Source organism: Saimiri boliviensis, chromosome 6, assembly GCF_048565385.1.
Source record: "Saimiri boliviensis isolate mSaiBol1 chromosome 6, mSaiBol1.pri, whole genome shotgun sequence".
NCBI classification, from domain to species: Eukaryota; Metazoa; Chordata; class Mammalia; order Primates; family Cebidae; genus Saimiri; species Saimiri boliviensis.
In genome coordinates, this window is record NC_133454.1 from 82,356,600 (window position 1) to 82,375,025 (window position 18,426).

The following is an 18,426-nucleotide window of genomic DNA, read 5'->3' on the forward strand; positions in this document are numbered from 1 at the left end:
TAGGCATAAATCTAACAAAGTATGTATTTAGGATGGTACAAAGGTAAATTGTGGTTTTGCAATTTCTTCTAATGTCAAAAGCTGCAATTTCTTTCTTATATATGTTGTATATGATATGAGAAAAGTTAACAAAACTCTGATGAAAGAAGTCAAAGAAGGGCTAAATAAAAAAATGGAGAGATATTCCATGTTCATGAATAGAAAGATTCAATTATAGTGATAGAGACATTCTGAAAAGGAATAAAATAATAGCAAGATACTATTTTCTTATTCAAGTTCAAAAAATACCTTTATAGAATTTCTAAAAATACAAATTTCTAAAAAAAACATAGTCTCTGAAGTTAAAACCACAAAACATAGTGGACTGCCTAAAGATCATATTAGATACCACCAAGGAGAGAATTACTAAACTGGAAGACAAGGCTAAGATTGTAAAATGAATGAAGTCTTTAAAAAAAATTGGGTGAGGGGAGGAGCAGTTAAAAAAAAAAAAATTGGGACTGAGCATGGTAGCTCACACCTGTAATCCTAGCACTTTGGGAGGCTGAGGCAGGCAAATCATGAGATCAGGAGGTAGAGACCATCCTGGCCAACATGGTAAAACCCCATCTCTACTAAAAATACAAAAATTAGCTGGGCGTGGTGGTGCACGCCTGTAATCCCAGCTACTCAGGAGGCTGAGGTAGGACAATCGCTTGAACCAGCCAGTTGGAGGTTGCAGTGAGTTGATATTGCACCACTGCACTCCAGTCTGGTGACAGAGCAAGACTCCATCTTAAAAAAAAAAAAAATATTGGACCTGTTGCAGTGGCTCAAACCTGTAATTCCAGCACTTTTGGAGGCCTGGGTAGGTGGACTGTCTGAGCTCAGGAGTTTGAGACTAGCCTGGGCAATATGACAAAACCCCATCTCTGAATAAAATAAATAAATAAATAAAAGTAGCTGGACACAGTGGCTTGTGCCTGTAGTCCCTGCTACTTCTTGGGAGGCTGAGGTGGGAGGATCAATTGAGCCCTGGAGGTCAAGGCTGCAGCACACCATGATCACACCACTGCACTCCAGCCTAGGTGACAGAACAAGACTTTATCTTAAAAAAAAAAAAAAGAAAAAAAAAGAAAAAGTGGTAAAAATATTGGTGGGAGATGGAGATAAAGACACAACGAAGGGCTCCTACCTGTTCAATATATATTCCAGACGAAAGAATACGGAGAATGCAAGGGAGGTGATATTCAATGGAATAATGGTTGATAATTTTTCAGAATTAATGAATAATATGAATTCTATGAAATAACCTTAATGAGTGAAAAAGTAAAAATAAGTGTACACTTAGAGACATTGTATAAAAATAACAAAACCAAAGAAAGAAAAAAGTTGCAAAAGCAACCAAAAAGAAAAGACAGATAAGTTACAAAAAACAGCAATAGTGGACTGATGTATACTACTTATCAGTAGAAACTAGAAACAAAGTATTATTTTCAGTAGAAATTTTTTTTTCTTTTTCTTTTTTTTTTTTTTTTTGAGACGGAGTTTTGCTTTTGTTACCCAGGCTGGAATGCAATGGTGCCATCTTGGCTCACCACAACCTCCGCCTCCTGGGTTCAGGTAATTCTCCTGCCTCAGCCTCCTGAGTAGCTGGGACTACAGGCACGCGCCACCATGCCCAGCTAATTTTTTTTTGTATTTTTAGTAGAGGCAGGGTTTCACCATCTTGACCAGGATGGTCTCGATCTCTCGACCTCATGATCCACCCACCTCAGCCTCCCAAAGTGCTGGGATTACAGGCTTGAGCCACCGCACCCAGCCAGAAATTTTTTAATCAAAGGATATGATAAACAAGATTGTATAAATAAAATTTGAATCACATCTGCAATACGTATTTTCTTGGTAATATTGTAAGATGGTTTTTGCAAATCATTACTAAGATTGACTCCCAAAGAAATAGAAAACTGAAATAGGTTAATAACCGTTTGTATTATTAGCCAAGTATCTGTCTACACAAACACACACACACACACACACACACACAAAGAACTGAGATCAGTTTTATAAGTGGGGTTTGCTAAATCTTTAAAAAAAGGGAAAACTTTCTTTTATACATACTGCTTTTTAAAAATTCATTCATGTAAAAAGGACACTTGAGTTGCTTCTGCTTCTTGGCTATTGTGAATAATGTTGATATGGACATAGGTATACAAATATATGAGACCCTGCTTTTACTTTTTCTGGATCTATATCCAGAGTGGGATGGTTGGATTATATGGTAATTATATTTTTAATTTGTTGGACAAGCCAACATCTGGTTACATTGCCGTCAAGAGAGCACAAGGCTTCAAATTTCTCCACATCCTCAGCAACACTGGTGATGTTCTGCTTATTCGCTGGTAGCTATTCTATTGGTTGTGATGTGGCATCTCATTGTTGTCTTCACCTGCATTTTCCTAATTAATAATGATAATGAGCATCTTTTCACGGGCCTGTGGGCCATTTGTATATCTTCTTTGGAGAAATGTCTATTCAATCCATTGTTCGTGTTTTAATTGGGTTGTTTTTGTCGTTGAGTTGTAGGAGTTCTTTCCCCCTCCCACCCCCATGAGGCATTTTATTTGTAAATAAATGTATTACATCCCTAGAAAAAGAATCCCAGGATTTTCCCTCCTGTGCGTTTTCGTCTTGCTTCTTCACGGTCCGTGATACCAGCTGAGGTTGTCAGTACAGTGAAATCAAACTAGCGGGACGGAAGCAGATTATTCTGCCATTTTTCTAGATCTTTGAGTTGCACATCAAATCTGGGGCTGATCACGCCACACTTGTTTAGCCTGCCTGTGAGGTTCACAACAATTTTCCCAGCTCTGTGATTGTCAATGATTTTAAATTTGCCAATGTAACCATGCTTCATCATCACAGTGAGAAACCTGACGATGACTTCGGAGCACGGCCTAATAAGCACCCGGCGTTTGCCTCTCTTTTCCGAATTGTTGATGCTCTTGAGAGCATCAGCCAGGACATTCATGAGCACCATTGTGGCGGCACAGAAGGACGGTGGAAAGAGCGAGTTGTAGGAGTTCTTTACAAATTCTGAATATTAACTCCTTATCAGAAATATAATTTGCAAATATTTTATTTCATTCTTTATGTTGCTTTTTCACTCTGTTATGCTCTTTGTTGCATAGTTTTCAAATTTGATGTCCATTCATCTTTTACCTTTCTTGTTTGTGCCTTTGATGTCATATTAAACAATATTTTTTGAATATGAATACCAGTTAGATAATATCAGTGGTGAAAGAATTGAAGTCTCCTATCTAGGACCCACTACAGACAATAGAAAAAGAACCAGGTTTAATTAGCTATTGTAGTTATCAGATAGGAATTTTAAGTAACTGTGATTGGCCAGGCATGGTGGCTCATTCCTGTAATCCCAGTCCTTTGGAAGGCTCAGGTGGGAGAATTACTTGAGCCCAGGAGTTCAAGACCAGCCCCAGCAACCTGGTGAGACTTAACTCTCTACAGAAAAATAAACAAATTAGGCAGGAAGATCACTTGAACCCAGGAGGTCAAGGCCGTAATGAGCTGTAATTGTGCCACTGCACTCCCGTCTAGGTGACAGAGAAGGACCCCGCCTCAGTAAATAAATAAATAACTGTGACTAATATGTGCAAAAAAAAAAAAAATAGAAAATTTCCTCAGAGAATCAGCAACCATAAACAAAATAAAATTGAAATTTTCGAAATGAAAATATAAATTATAACTGAAATTAAGAATTCAATAGATGGGGGGCCGGGCGCGGTGGCTCAAGCCTGTAATCCCAGCACTTTGGGAGGCCGAGGCGGGGGGATCACAAGGTCGAGAGATCGAGACCATCTTGGCCAAGATGGTGAAACCCCGTCTCTACTAAAAATACAAAAAATTATCTGGGCATGGTGACACGTACCTGTAATCCCGGCTACTCAGGAGGCTGAGGCAGGAGAATTGCCTGAACCCAGGAGGCGGAGGTTGCGGTGAGCCGAGATCGTGCCATTGCACTTCAGCCTGGGTAACAAGGATGAAACTCCGCCTCAAAAAAAAAAAAAAAAAAGAATTCAATAGATGGGTTTAAGGGCAGATTAGAACACAGCACAAGAGAACACTAATGAATTCAAAATGAAAATATATAGGTTAAAACGCAGAGTAGGAAACCCATTGGAAATTAGAGAAGAGTATATGAAAAGTATCAGGCACAAAGGAAGATCTGAAGATCTAATCTACAAATAAGTGGAATAGCAGAAGCAGAGAGGTGTTAGGGACTGAAGTAATGATATCTGAAGATAAACTAGTCCCACAACTTCCAAACCTGATGAAATATGTTAAAACAGATTTAAAGGTTTCTTTGAACCCCAAGTTGGATAAATAAAAAAAAACTATTCCTAGGTTTATTATAGTCAAACTGCTGAAAATTAAAGGCAAAGGGCAAAATATAAGTAAATAGAAGAAAAATCACTTTGCCTTCAAAAGAAATAAGATTCGGTTGCCTTTTTATCAAAAGTTATAATAGACCGAAGACAATAGAAAGATAATCTTCAAAATGGTGGGATTTTAAAGAAATCTGCCAACTTAGAATTTTATCCTTTAAAATTAAAGACTTTTCAGACAAAAGCTGAGAAAATTTGTCACCAGAAGGCTTGCACTGTAAGAAATACTCAAGGGAATTATGTATACTAAATGAAAATGACCCCAGTCAGAAGCACTTGGCTATAAATATGTAGATAAAATAAATAAATTTTTACTATTTAAAAACACTAGTAATAATACCATGTAGGGATTAAAACATAGGTGGTAAAATATGTGACTATAACATAAAATGTGAGAAGGTGCCGGACGCGGTGGCTCAAGCCTATAATCCCAGTACTTTGGGAGGCCGAGGCAGGTGGATCACGAGGTCAAGAGACCAAGACCATCCTGGTCAACGTGGTGAAACCCCATCTCTACTAAAAATATAAAAAAGTTAGCTGGAGCCGGGCGCGGTGGCTCAAGCCTGTAATCCCAGCACTTTGGGAGGCCGAGGAGGGTGGATCACGAGGTCGAGAGATCAAGACCATCCTGGTCAACATGGTGAAACCCCGTCTCTACTAAAAATACAAAAAATTAGCTGGGCATGGTAGCGTGTGCTTATAATCCCAGCTACTCAGGAGGCTGAGGCAGGAGAATTGCTTGAACCCACGAGGTGGAGGTTGCAGTGAGCCGAGATCGCACCATTGCACTCCAGCCTGGGTAAGAAGAGCGAAACTCCATCTCAAAAAAAAAAAAAAAAAGTTAGCTGGGCATGGTGGCATGCGCCTGTAATCCCAGCTACTCAGGAGGCTGAGACAGGAGAATTGCTTGCACCCAGGAGGTGGAGGTTGTGGTGAACCGAGATTGCACCATTGCACTCCAGCCTGGGTAACAAGAGCGAAACTCCGTCTCAAAAAAAAAAAAAAAAAAAAAAAAAAAAAAATGTGAGAAGGATATAAATGGAACCAAACTTGTAAAAAAAAATTTTTTTTTTTTTGTTTTTTTTGTTTTGAGATGGAGTCTCACTCTGTCACCCCAGCTGGAGTGCAGTGGCAGGATCTTGGCTTCCTGAAACCTCTACCTCCCAGGTTAAAGCAATTCTCCTGCCTCAGCCTCCTGAGTAGCTGGGATTACAGGCTCCCGTCACCACCACACCTGGCTAATTTTTGGACTTCTAGTAGAGGTGGAATTTCACCATGTTGACCAGGCTGGTCTTGAACTACTGACCTCAGGTGATCTGCCTGCCTCGGCCTCCCAAAGTGCTGGGATTACAGGCCACTGCACCTCACCAACTTGTAAATTCTTGGTGTGGTTCAGGAAGTAGCAAAACTTTTCACTAAAGGTAGGCTTTAATAAACAAAGGAATATGTTATCATTTATTTGGTAACCAATAAATGATTAATAAAAGTATACATTACTCAAAGACCAAAACAGAAGAAAAAGGTCAAAGAAAAATATTTTATTAATCCAAAAAACAGTAAGGAAGGAGCAAGGAAGAAACAAAGGAATAGAATGAACAAATAGAAAATAAACAGAAGGACAGTAGACCCAAACTCAATTATTTCATTAAGTATAAACATTAAATGTAAATGGATGAATCACTGCAATTAAAAGATAAATGCTCTGAGATGGGAAGATCACTGGAGGTCAGGAATTCAAGATCAGCTTGGGCAGCATAGCAAGATCCTGTCTCTTAAAACATAGAAAAAACAAAATTAGTCAGGTGTGGTGGCATGTGTCTGTAGTGCCAGTTATTTGGGAAGCTGAGATGGGAGGATAGCCAGAGCCAGGGAGGTCAAGGCTGCGGTGAGCTATGATCCCGCCACTGCGCTCTAGCCTGGGTGACAGAGCCAGATCCTGTCTCAAAAAATATACACATATAATTTTTTAAAGGTCAGATATAAGCTGTTTATATCGGCCTGGTGCAGTGGCTCAAACCTGTAATCCCGGCACTTTGGGAGGAAGGGTAGCGGGGCGGACCACCTGAGGTCTAGAGTTCAAGACCAGCCTGAGCATCATGGTGAAACTCCGTCTCTACTAAAAATACAAAAACGTAGCCATGTGTGGCAGTGGGTGCCCGTAATCCCAAGTACTCAGGAGGCTGAGGCGGGAGAATTGCTTGAACCCAAGAGATGAAGACTGCAGTGAGCCAAGATCATGCCACTGCACTCCAGCCTGGACAACAGAGTGAGATTCTGTCTCAAAAAAAAAAAAAAAAAAAAAAAAAAAGAAAAGAAAAAGAAAAAACATAAAGCTGTTCATATACCCCATGGAGAAAAATTCTTTTAAGTATAAAATTAAGATACATTGAGAGAGAGAAAAAAAAAGAAGAAACGTATTTTGGCGTATGTTCCCTATACACTTGAAAATAATGTGATTAACAGTGATTGGCTGTTCTGTTCTATAAACATCTATTAAGTCAGGTTGATTAATTACACTTTTCAAATCTTTTATATCCTTAATAAGTTTTTATCTGCTTGTTCTATTATTTCGTATAAGAACTGATACCAGAGTTTTCAACTGTAATTGTGAATTTGCATAGTTCTCCTTTTAATTCTATTCATTTTTGTTTTATAGTTTGATACTGTCATTAAGTGCATAAATGTGCATATATACATGAGTGTATATATGTGTCCATACATATATAAACAACAAAATAAGACACCAACAAAAGAAATACTACTAAAGATAAGGAGATTTCATACAATAAAAAGAAATTAGAAGATTTAACAACTTTTAAGCATGGAAATTTTAATGAGTAGTTTGAATAGCAAAAATATAAACTATATTTGTTGAACATAGTAGATTTCAAATATAAATATTTTTTTTTTTTTTTTTGAGACGGAGTTTTGCTCTTGTTACCCAGGCTGGAGTGCAATGGCACGATCTCGGCTCACCGCAACCTCCGCCTCCTGGGTTCAGGCAATTCTCCTGCCTCAGCCTCCTGAGTAGCTGGGATTACAGGCACGTGCCACCATGCCCAGCTAAATTTTTTGTATTTTTAGTAGAGGCGGGGTTTCACCATGTTGACCAGGATGGTCTCGATCTCTTGACCTCGTGATCCACCCACCTCGGCCTCCCAAAGTGCTGGGATTACAGGCTTGAGCCACCGCGCCCGGCCAATATAAATAAATTTTTAAAAGATTCCTAGAATCCCTAGATATTTTGAAATTGGATGCTTATCTATAGCAGTGCCTAGAGAGAAATGTAAAATGTTAAATATATGTATGAGAAAAAAAGACAATGACTGAAAATAAATTAGAAAAGTCTCCAACTTAGGCTAAAATACAACTGGAAACAACCCAAATAAAGTAGGATAGATAAGAGAAGAAAATAATGAAAGAGAAAGTGAACACACAATACAGAAACTTAACAAGCAAAGCCTAGCATGGTTCTTTGCAATGTTATTAAAATCAATAAATCCACAGAAAAAATTGATGAAAATAAGGGAGAGAGCACAAATTACGAATTTCAAAAATTCTACAGATAAAAAGATAGAAGTATATTATTAAATAATTTAGGGTAATGATTTTGACAATTGGGATAAAATAAATTATTACACAAATAAAAGTTAACAATATTGAAATAAAAAATAGAAATGCTCAATAGTTCCATATCTATAAAATAAATTCCATTTGTAATTTGTAAACTTTCTCCAAAGAAACTCTTAAATATTCTCACTCTTGAGCTCTTCTAAATATATAATAAATATTAATTTTATAGAAACTTTTTTTTTTTGGAGACAGAGTTTTGTTCTTGTTACCCAGGCTGGAGTGCAATGGCGCGATCTCCGCTCACTGCAACCTCCGCCTCCTGGGTTCGGGCGATTCTCCTGCCTCAGCCTCCTGAGTAGCTGGGATTACAGGCATGCGCCACCATGCCCAGCTAATGTTTTGTATTTTTAGTAGAGACAGGATTTCACCATGTTGACCAGGATGGTCTCGATCTCTTGACCTCGTGATCCACCCTCCTCGGCCTCCCAAAGTGCTGGGATTACAGGTTTGAGCCACTGCGCCAGGCCCACTTTTTTTTTTTTTTTTTTTTTTCTTTTTTTCTTTTCTTTTTTTTTTTTTGAGACGGAGTTTCGCTCTTGTTACCCAGGCTGGAGTGCAATGGCGCGATCTCGGCTCACCGCAACCTCCGCCTCTTGGGTTCAGGCAATTCTCCTGCCTCAGCTTCCTGAGTAGCTGGGATTACAGGCACGCGCCACCACGCCCAGCTAGTTTTTTGTATTTTTAGTAGAGACGGGGTTTCACCATGTTGACCAGGATGGTCTCGATCTCTCGACCTCGTGATCCACCCGCATCGGCCTCCCAAAGTGCTGGGATTACAGGCTTGAGCCACCGCGCCCGGCCGTGGGCCCACTTTTTTTTGAGACAAAGTCTTGCTCTGTCACCAGGTGCCAGTCTGGAGTGTAGTGGCAAAATCTCGGCTCACTGCAACTTCCGTCTCCAGGGTTCAAGCATTTCTCCTTCCTCAGCCTCCCGAGTAGCTGGGACTACAGGCATGCACCACCATGCCCAGCTAATTTTTATATTTTAGTAGAGACGGGGTTTCACCATGTTGGCCAGGATAGTCTCGATCTCTTGACCTTGTGATTCTATCACCCAGCCTCCCAAAGTGCTGGGATTACAGGCATGAGCCACTGTGCCCGGCCCAGATACTCTTTGAGATCATAAAAATGTGACAGCATTTCCCAGTTCATTTTATGAGCTAGCCTAATCTTGATACCAAAACTCCAAGAGGACATTCTAAGAAAGGAAAATTACAGATTACCATCTCTCATGAACCTATACACAGAATTCTATATTTAAAAATTCAGCCAGGCGCGGTGGCTCAAGCCTGTAATCCCAGCACTTTGGGAGGCCGAGGCGGGTGGATCACAAGGTCGAGAGATCGAGACCAACCTAGTCAACATGGTGAAACCCCGTCCCTACTAAAAATACAAAAGATTAGCTGGGCATGGTGGCGTGTGCCTATAATCCCAGCTACTCAGGAGGCTGAGGCAGGAGAATTGCCTGAACCCAGGAGGCGGAGGTTGCGGTGAACCGAGATTGCGCCATTGCACTCCAGCCTGGGTAACAAGAGTGAAACTCCGTCTCAAAATAAATAAATAAATAAAATAAAATAAAAATTCAGCATTATGTAAAAAGTGTAATATTTAATGACCAATAGTTTTTTTCCACTTGAATTCAAGTATATTCATATCTATTACTGCATAATAAATTAGTTCAATTTTTAATGGTTTAAACAAAAAATATTTATTATCTCATAGTTTCTGTAGGTCAGACATTTGATAGTTGCTCAGAAAGGTAGATTTGGGGTCTCTCACGAGGTTGCAGTCAGTATGTCAGCTAAGGCTGCAGTCATCTGAAGGTTTGAAGAGAACCAGATAGTTTTGCTTCCAAGATGTCTTACTTACATGGCTGTTGGCAGGAGGCTTCGGTTGCTTGACACATGGGAAAGGACGTATGTTTTATGATTTCATTTACATAGAATTTCTAGAAATGACAAAATTATACAAACAGAACAAATAGGAAACATTTCAGAGATTGCCTGGGGATTGGAAAAATAAGAGCAATGAACTGCAAGGGGGAACAATAAGGAAAGTTTAGCGGTGATATCATGTGATAGTGATTGCACAACAGGATAAATTTATAAAAACTCATCAAACTGTGCATTTAAAATTAGTGAATTTAAGATACGTAAAACATGCCTCAGTAAATTTGTTAAAACATCAATCAGCATAATTCACCACATGAATAAAATAAATGAGAATCTTACAAGTGTCTTATGAGATGCAGAAAAAGTATTTGATAACATTTAACTGTCATAAACAATGTCTTACAGCAGATTAGAAATAGAAGAGAACTTTCTTAATCTGCTGAAAAGGTTGTTACCAAAAAAAAAAAAAAAAAAAAAAAAAAAAAAAAAAAAAAAAAAAAAAGCTAAAACTTAAAAAGACTAACAACAAATGTTGTAGAGGATATAAAACATTTGGTACTCATATATTGTTTTATATTGCTTGTGGTAATCGAAAACAGCACTATCATTATAATAAACTTTAGAAGTTTCTTATAAAGTTAGACAGACTTAATCTATGACCCAACAGTTCCTGTCCTAGGGATTAACCCAAGAGAAATTAAAACTTCAGTTCACAAAAGGACTTGTATGGAAATATTTAAAACAGCTTTATTTATAATAGCCCCAAACTAGAAACAGCTAAATGTTCATCAAATAGGAGAGTTAATAAAAATTTATGTCATGCTAAAAATATTTTGCTCAGCAAAGAAGCCAAACACAAAAGAATTCATGCTTTATGATTCCATGGATGTGAGATTATAGAGCAGCAAAATTAAAACATTGACAGAAATCAGAATAATGCTTGCATATGTGGTGTGAGTAGTGACTGGAAGGAAGCAAGATAAAATTTGGGAGAAGGTAGAAATGTTTTGTATGTTGATTGAGGTACTAGTTACACGGGTATATTAAAATTGATAAGATCTGTTCATTTTTACATATGTAAATTTTACCTAGATTTAAAACTCTTCAAAAATTTTATTTAAACATTTGCTTCTCAATTCCACATTCAGAAGTAAATTACTTTGCTTGTTCTTTGTTAATTATACTTTACAACTTGCCTCTGAGTTCACAGTAACAAGTCTTAATAACTTACTTGCGGCTTAAAGCAGGGGTCACCAACCATTTTGGCACCAGGGACCAGCTTTGTGGAAAACATTTTTTCCACAGACCAAGGTAGGGGGATGATTTTGGGATGATTCAAGCACATTACATTTATTGTGCACTTTATTTCTATTATTTTATATTGTAATATATAATAAAATAATTATACAACACCATAATGTAGAATCAGTAGGAGCCCTGAGCTTATTTTCCTGCAAGTAGATAGTCCCCTCTGGGGTGATGGGAGATGGTGACAGACCATCAGGCATTAGATTCTCCTAAGAAGTATGCAACCTAGATCCTTCACATGCGCAATTCACAACAGAGTTTGCGCTCCTCTGAGAATCTAATGCCTCCCCTAATCTGACAGGAGGTGGAGCTCAGGCAGTCATGTGAGCTATGGGGAACCGCTGTAAATACAGAGGAAGAGTCACTCACTGGCTCATTGTTCGCCTCCTGCTGTGTGGGTCTTTCCTAACATGCCACATACCTTCTATGGCCTGGGGGCTGGGGAACCCCTGGGCTAAAGGATGTTTTTTTAAAAATTAGTTCTGGGCCTGGCCCAGTGGCTCATGCCTGTAATCCCAGCACTTTGGAAGGCTGAGGCAGGCAGATGACCTGAAGTCAGGAGTTCAAGACCAGCCTGACCAACATGGAGAAACCCCGTCTCTATTAAAAATACAAAATTGGCTGGGCATGGTGGCGCACGCCTGTAATCCCAGCTGCTTGGGAGGCTGAGGCAGGACAATTGCTGAAACCCAGGAGTCAGCACTTGCAGTAAGCCCAGAGCACACCATTGCACTCCAGGCTGGGCAACAACAGTGAAACTCCATCTCAAAAAGAAAAGGGAAAAAAAGCTTGACGCGGTAGAGCACATCTGTAATCCCAGCATTTCGGAAGGCGGAGGTGGGTGGATCACCTAAGGTCAGAAGTTTGAGACCAGCCTGACTAACAAGGTGAAACCCTATCTCTAAAAAAAAAAAAAAAAAAAGAATTAGTTCCGAATTTTGTGCATATAAAACAAAACAAAACAAAACAAAAGCCCACGACATTCTATAGCTGAAATCCTACACAATGGCAAAGTATTGAACGTTCCCACTGATTTCATAAACAAGATAAGGCTACCCACTGTCACCAGTTTTATTCAGTTTTGTGCTGGAGACCTTAGAAAAGAAGAAAGAACTAAAATTGTCCTTATTTGCAGATATATAATTAAGTACATAAGAAACAAAAACGACTATTGAAATACTTAAGTGAATTTAGCAAGTTTGCAGATACAAAGTTAATACATAAACAATTATATTTCTGTATGTTAATAATAAACATTTATAAAATAAAATTAAGGAAAGAATTTCATTTGCAGACAGTAAGTATTACATACATGGGAATAAATCTGATGAAAAACGTTTATGATCTTTAAATTGGAAACTACCAAATATTTCTAAGAGAAATTTAGGAAGACATAAATAAATAGAGTCAATATTCAAAAGTCAGTGTGGGCCGGGTGCGGTGGCTCAAGCCTGTACTGTAATCCCAGCACTTTGGGAGGCCGAGGCAGGTGGATCACGAGGTCAAGAGATCGAGACCATCCTGGTCAACACGGTGAAACCCCGTCTCTACTAAAAACACAAAAAATTAGCTGGGCATGGTGGCACGTGCCTGTAATCCCAGCTACTCAGGAGGCTGAGGCAGGAGAATTGCCTGAACCCAGGAGGCGGAGGTTGCGGTGAGCCGAGATCGTGCCATTGCACTCCAGCCGGGGTAACAAGAGTGAAACTCCGTCTCAAAAAAAAAAAAAAAAAAAAAAAAAAGAATTTCTATGTAAACTTTTCTCAATTCTGCCTTGTTATTCCATGTTCATATTTTAAGCTGGTCTTATATTTATTTAATTATATTGTATTAGTCAGTTCAGGTTGCCCTAACAAACACCATAGACTGGGTGGCTTAAAACAATTTATTTTCTCACAGTCCAAAGGCTGGAATTCTAAGATCAGGGTGCCAGCATTGCTGGGTTTGTGATGAGGATTCTCTTCCTGGCTCACAGGAGGCAACTTCTCCCTCTATACTCATTTGGCAGAGGGTCAGAGTGAGTTCTCTAGTGTCTCTTCTTATAAGGACACTAATCCTTTCAGACCAGGGCTCTATTCTTATAACCTCATTTAACCTCAATTACTTCCTCACTCCAAAAACATTCAAGTTAAGGACTGGGGCTTCCACATAAGAGTTCTCGGGAAACACAATTCCGTTCATAGCACATATCAAACAATTACTTCAGTGTCCATGTCTCATATTCCTTATTACTCTACTCATGTCCATGATCATATTACTCTATGTATCCGTAGCTGTTTATTTCTGCCTTCTGTTTTTTCTGCTGGTTCCTGTGGATGATGTCTTGCTTCTTAGTATGTTTTGTGATTTTTTTATTTTTACAGTGAGTTACTAATTTTTGTTGGAACTTTATCTGTGGGAGTTCTTGGGGGCCTGGATCGAGTATGCAGTATTCCAGATAGGATTTATATTTATGTCTCTTAGTCAACTAGCAGCCAACAAGCAACCACTTTAAATAGTATCATCAGCCTGCATTTTTCTTTGTCGAAACACTGTAAAACCATTGGATGATCAGTTTGTGGTTACAGATTTCAGATGATTATTTTCCCTGACATCCAACACCAAGGTCAAGACATGAATACAAGTTTTTTTGTTGTCTTCTTTTTTTGTTGAGACAGAGTCCCACTTTGTCACTCAGGCTGGAGTGCAGCGGTGCGGTCTCGGCTCTCCGCAACCTCCGCCTACCGGAGGTTCAAGCAATTCTCCTGCCTCAGCCTCCGAGTAGCTGAGATTACAGGCACGTGCCACCACACCCGGCTAATGTTGTCTTCTTTTTTTTGCAGAGAGGTTATTTTTGTTATTCACCTTGCTCTGAGAGTGGGGTCCCAGCTTTACATAAGGGTCTCAGGTTTGATTCCTTGCTTACAGTGGCCTTCGGCTTTACTTTCTATTCTCCACGCATCACATGGCTTGAAGGCAGGAGCCCCAGTTCTCTGGCATTTGGCAGGGTTTTCTAGGGGTTACTCATCTCTCAGGGTTCCTGCTTTCACATCATGTATGACTCTGTAGATTCCTTATAGTTTTTCTAGTTTAGAGAAATAATTAAAATGATGTATGTTTTTCAAAAATATATTTAATGTTGCATTTTTATTGCTCTGTTGGGAAAGTATGGTAAATTATTACACTAACAGTCCCCAGTGAATTATGTTTCCCTAGGTCAGTGCTCCTTTGTAATGTGACTTGGATGTTACAGCTCTTACCATCCAGAGGTGTTGACAATTTCTCCACTCCTTGAATCAGGGCTGACCTTGCTTTGACCAGTAGAACGTGGTGTAAGAGACACTGTATGACTTAAGAAGCCTTCCCAGGCCGGGCGCGGTGGCTCAAGCCTGTAATCCCAGCACTTTGGGAGGCTGAGGCAGGTGGATCACGAGGTCAAGAGATCGAGACCATCCTGGTCAACATGGTGAAACCCCGTCTCTACCAAAAATACAAAACATTAGCTGGGCACAGTGGCATGTGCCTGTAATCCCAGCTACTCAGGAGGCTGAGGCAGGAGAATTGCCTGAATCCAGGAGGCGGAGGTGCCAGTGAGCGGAGATTGCGCCTTTGCACTCCAGCCTGGGTAACAAAAGTGAAACTCTGTCTCAAAAAAAAAAAAGAAGAAGCCTTCCCGCTTTGTTTTTGCTTTTCTTGAAAACTTTCAACATCATATGAACAAGTCCTACATGAAAGACCATAGTCTGGAGGAGAGAGGCTGAGCTATCCCAGCCATCTCAGCTGAGATCTCAGACATGGGAGTGAGGGCATCTGAAAATGGCCATTCTCCCTGCAATCTACTAACTGAAGGTAGCTCCATGAATGAACTCAAGTGAGAAAAGCAGAACCTCCCAGCCAACACACAGAATTGTGAGAAATAATAAATCATTATTGTTTTAAGCTACTATGTTTTGGGGTGGTTGGTCACACATCAGTGGAAACTGATAACAAAGGGTAGACTGTCATATCTATATTCCCGTACTGCTGGACAAGGATGTCCCCAGTGTGGATATCAGAACTGAAGAGGGGTAATAATGGCATCCTTGTAGGGGAAGTAGGGCAGGGTGTGGTGAAGAAAAATTGCTTATAATGAAGAAATTGATAAAAATAACACATTAGGAATAATAAGGCTGGGTACACTGGCTCATGCCTGTAGTCCTAGTATTTTGAGAGGCTAAGGCAGGCAGATCATTGAGCTCAGGAGTTCAAGACTAGCCTGGGCATCATGGCAAAACCTCATCTGTACAAAAAGAATACAAAAACTAGCCAGTCATGGTAGCATGTGCTTGTAGTCCCAGTTACTCGAGAGGCTGAGGTGGGAGGATGGCTTGAGCCCAGGAGGCAGAGGTTGCTGTGAGCTGAAATTGTACCACTGCACTCCAGCCTGGTCAGCAGAGCTAGACTCTGTCTCAAAACAAAACTAAAAAAGAACAATGGGAGTTTTAATCATAAAGGGATGCTGAATTTTGTCGAATGCTTTTTCTGCATCTACTGAGATGATCATACGATTTTTGTTTTTAATTCTGTGATACGCCACATAACAGAATTAAAAACAAAAATCATATGATCATCTCAATAGATGCAGATAAATAATAAATATGTTTATTGACATGGGTATGTTAAACCATCCCTTCATCCCTGGTATGAAACCCACTTATCATGGAGGATTATCTTTTTGACATGTTGTTTAATTCAGCTAGCTAGTGTTTTGTTAAGGATTTTAACATCTATGTTCATCAAGGATATTGGTCTGTAACTTTTTTTTTTTTTGCTTATGTTCTTTCCTGGTTTTGGTATTAGGGTGACGCTGGCTTTGTAGAATGAATTAGGGAGGGTTCCTTCTTTTTCTATATTGTGGAATAGCACCAAAATACTTGGTACCAATTCTTCTTTGAATGTCTGGTAGAATTCTGCTGTGAATCCACCTGAATCTGGACTTTTTCTGTTGGTAATTTTTAAATTACCATTTCAATCTCTCTTCTTATTATTGGTCCATTCAGGGTATCTAATTCTTCCTGATTTAAGCTAGGAGGGTTGTATTTTTCCAGGAATGTATCTATTTCTTCTATCTTGAATGATCTTTTATATTTCAGTGGTGTCAGTTGCAGTATCTCCTGTTTTGTTTCTTAATGAGGTTCTTTGGATTTTCTCTCTTCTTTTCTTGGTTAATCTTGTTAACGACAAAATCATGGAGTCAACCCAAATATCCATCTATCAATGAGTGGATAAAGAAACTGTGGTATATTTATATGATGGAATGCTACTTAACCATAAAAAGGAATGAATTAATGGCATTTGCAGCAACCTGAATGAGATTGAAGACCATTATTCTAAGTGAAGAAACTCAGGAATGGAAAACCAACATCATATATTCTCACTGTTATGTGGGACTAAGGTATGAGGACACAAAGGCATCAGAATGATACATTGGACTTTGGGGATTTGGGGGGAAGGGTTGGGGGAAGGAATAAAAGACTACAAATAGGATGTAGTGTATACTGCTCAAATGATGGGTGCACCAAAGTCTCACAAATTACCACTAAAGAACTTATGTAACCAAAAATGATCTGTACCCCAATAATTTATGGAAAAAAAAAAGAATAGTGAGAACCAGTTTGTTCACTGTTGGAGAAGGAAATTAGAGGCAACTAGAATGAATCCAAGGGTGTTTGGAGGTATGAGTATAAATTTATGGTTGTTGACATATGTAGATGGATAGAGAAAAAAGACGTAAGTAAATGTGTGTATATATATATGGCACCTAACTTTGTCCAGTAAGATGTACTGAGGTTAAGTAGTGTTACAAGAGCCACGAGCATAACTTGTACCCAGACCTTGACTTTTAAAAACCTTTCTTCATTAAAAGGAATCATTTCTCTTTGGAGAAATGGCTGATTCAAGGGCTGGCCAAGGAAATTATCAGATGTGCTTGAAACATTTTTCGTGTCAGAAGATTGCAAAGTACTCAAACACTAATAGAGGCATTTCAAAAGCATATAGAAACCAGCTGAAGGGACTCTGGCCAAATACAGCATGATCTGATTATCAAAATAAATAATGATACTAAGGGATTATAACCCACTGAGTAAAATATGAGTCCAAACATTTATGTGGATATAAAATAATGAATAGACCAGGCAAGGTGGCTCATGCCTGTAACTTCAGCACTTTGGGAGGCCGAGGCAGGAGGATTGCTTGAATACAGTTGGAGATCAGCCAGGACAACATAGTGAAATCCTGCCTCTACAAAAAATTTAAAAATTACTTGGGCATGGTGTTGCATACCTGAAGTCCTAGCTGCTTGGGCGGCTGAGGCAGGAGGATTGCTTGAGCCCAGGAGTTCAAAGTTATAGGGAGCCATAATCACACCACTTCACTCCAGCCTGAGTGACAGAGGGAGGCTCTGTTTAAAAAAAAAAAAAGTGGATATAGTGAAAGTTTGATAAGATACAGAATAGTTACACAGTCTCAATGTATTTCCCCAAATAGCTTATTAATTATGTACATAAAAATAGAGTAACTTTCCAACTCCAAAGCATGGTACATACCACTTTAATCAAGTGATCAAATTTAACATCACCAAAAGTGTGACAAGTTGAAATCATACAGGACATGACAGAAAGCTATCAGAAGAACACAGCATCACTACAGCAACATGCCTACCAAATATAGTCAGTGGAGAGCAGACAAACCTGTATTTGTTAGCAATTGCAGAGTAAACGACCTCAAATCTCACGGATCAAACCAATACTTATTCTCTTTCACAGTTTCCATAGGTCAGGAATTTGGGAGTACATGAACTGAAGGGTGGGGGCAACCTCTCCTGAGGTTGCCAGGTCCACTTCTAAGGCAGCTGTCACATGCCTGGCAAGTCAATGCCGACTGCAGATGGGAGGCTCTGGTTTACCTACCGTTGGGCTTCTCCACAGAGCTGTTTGAGTGTTATGGTATAATGGCTGTCTTCCTCCGGAAATCTGCTTTGGATTTTGCTTAAAACAGCCCGGGTGCAGTGGCTCACACCTGTAATCCCATCACTTTGAAAGGCTGAGGTGGGCAGATTGCCTGAGCTCAGGAGTTCAAGATCAGCCTGGGCAACATGGTGAAATACCATCTCTACCAATACACACAAAA

General features: G+C 39.4%; 1 pseudogene; it reads right to left on the bottom strand.

The window, feature by feature from the left end:
- Window positions 1-2,626: 2,626 nt before the first annotated feature.
- LOC101029495 (small ribosomal subunit protein uS8-like) lies at window positions 2,627-3,019 on the bottom strand (annotated as a pseudogene).
- Window positions 3,020-18,426: the final 15,407 nt, after the last annotated feature.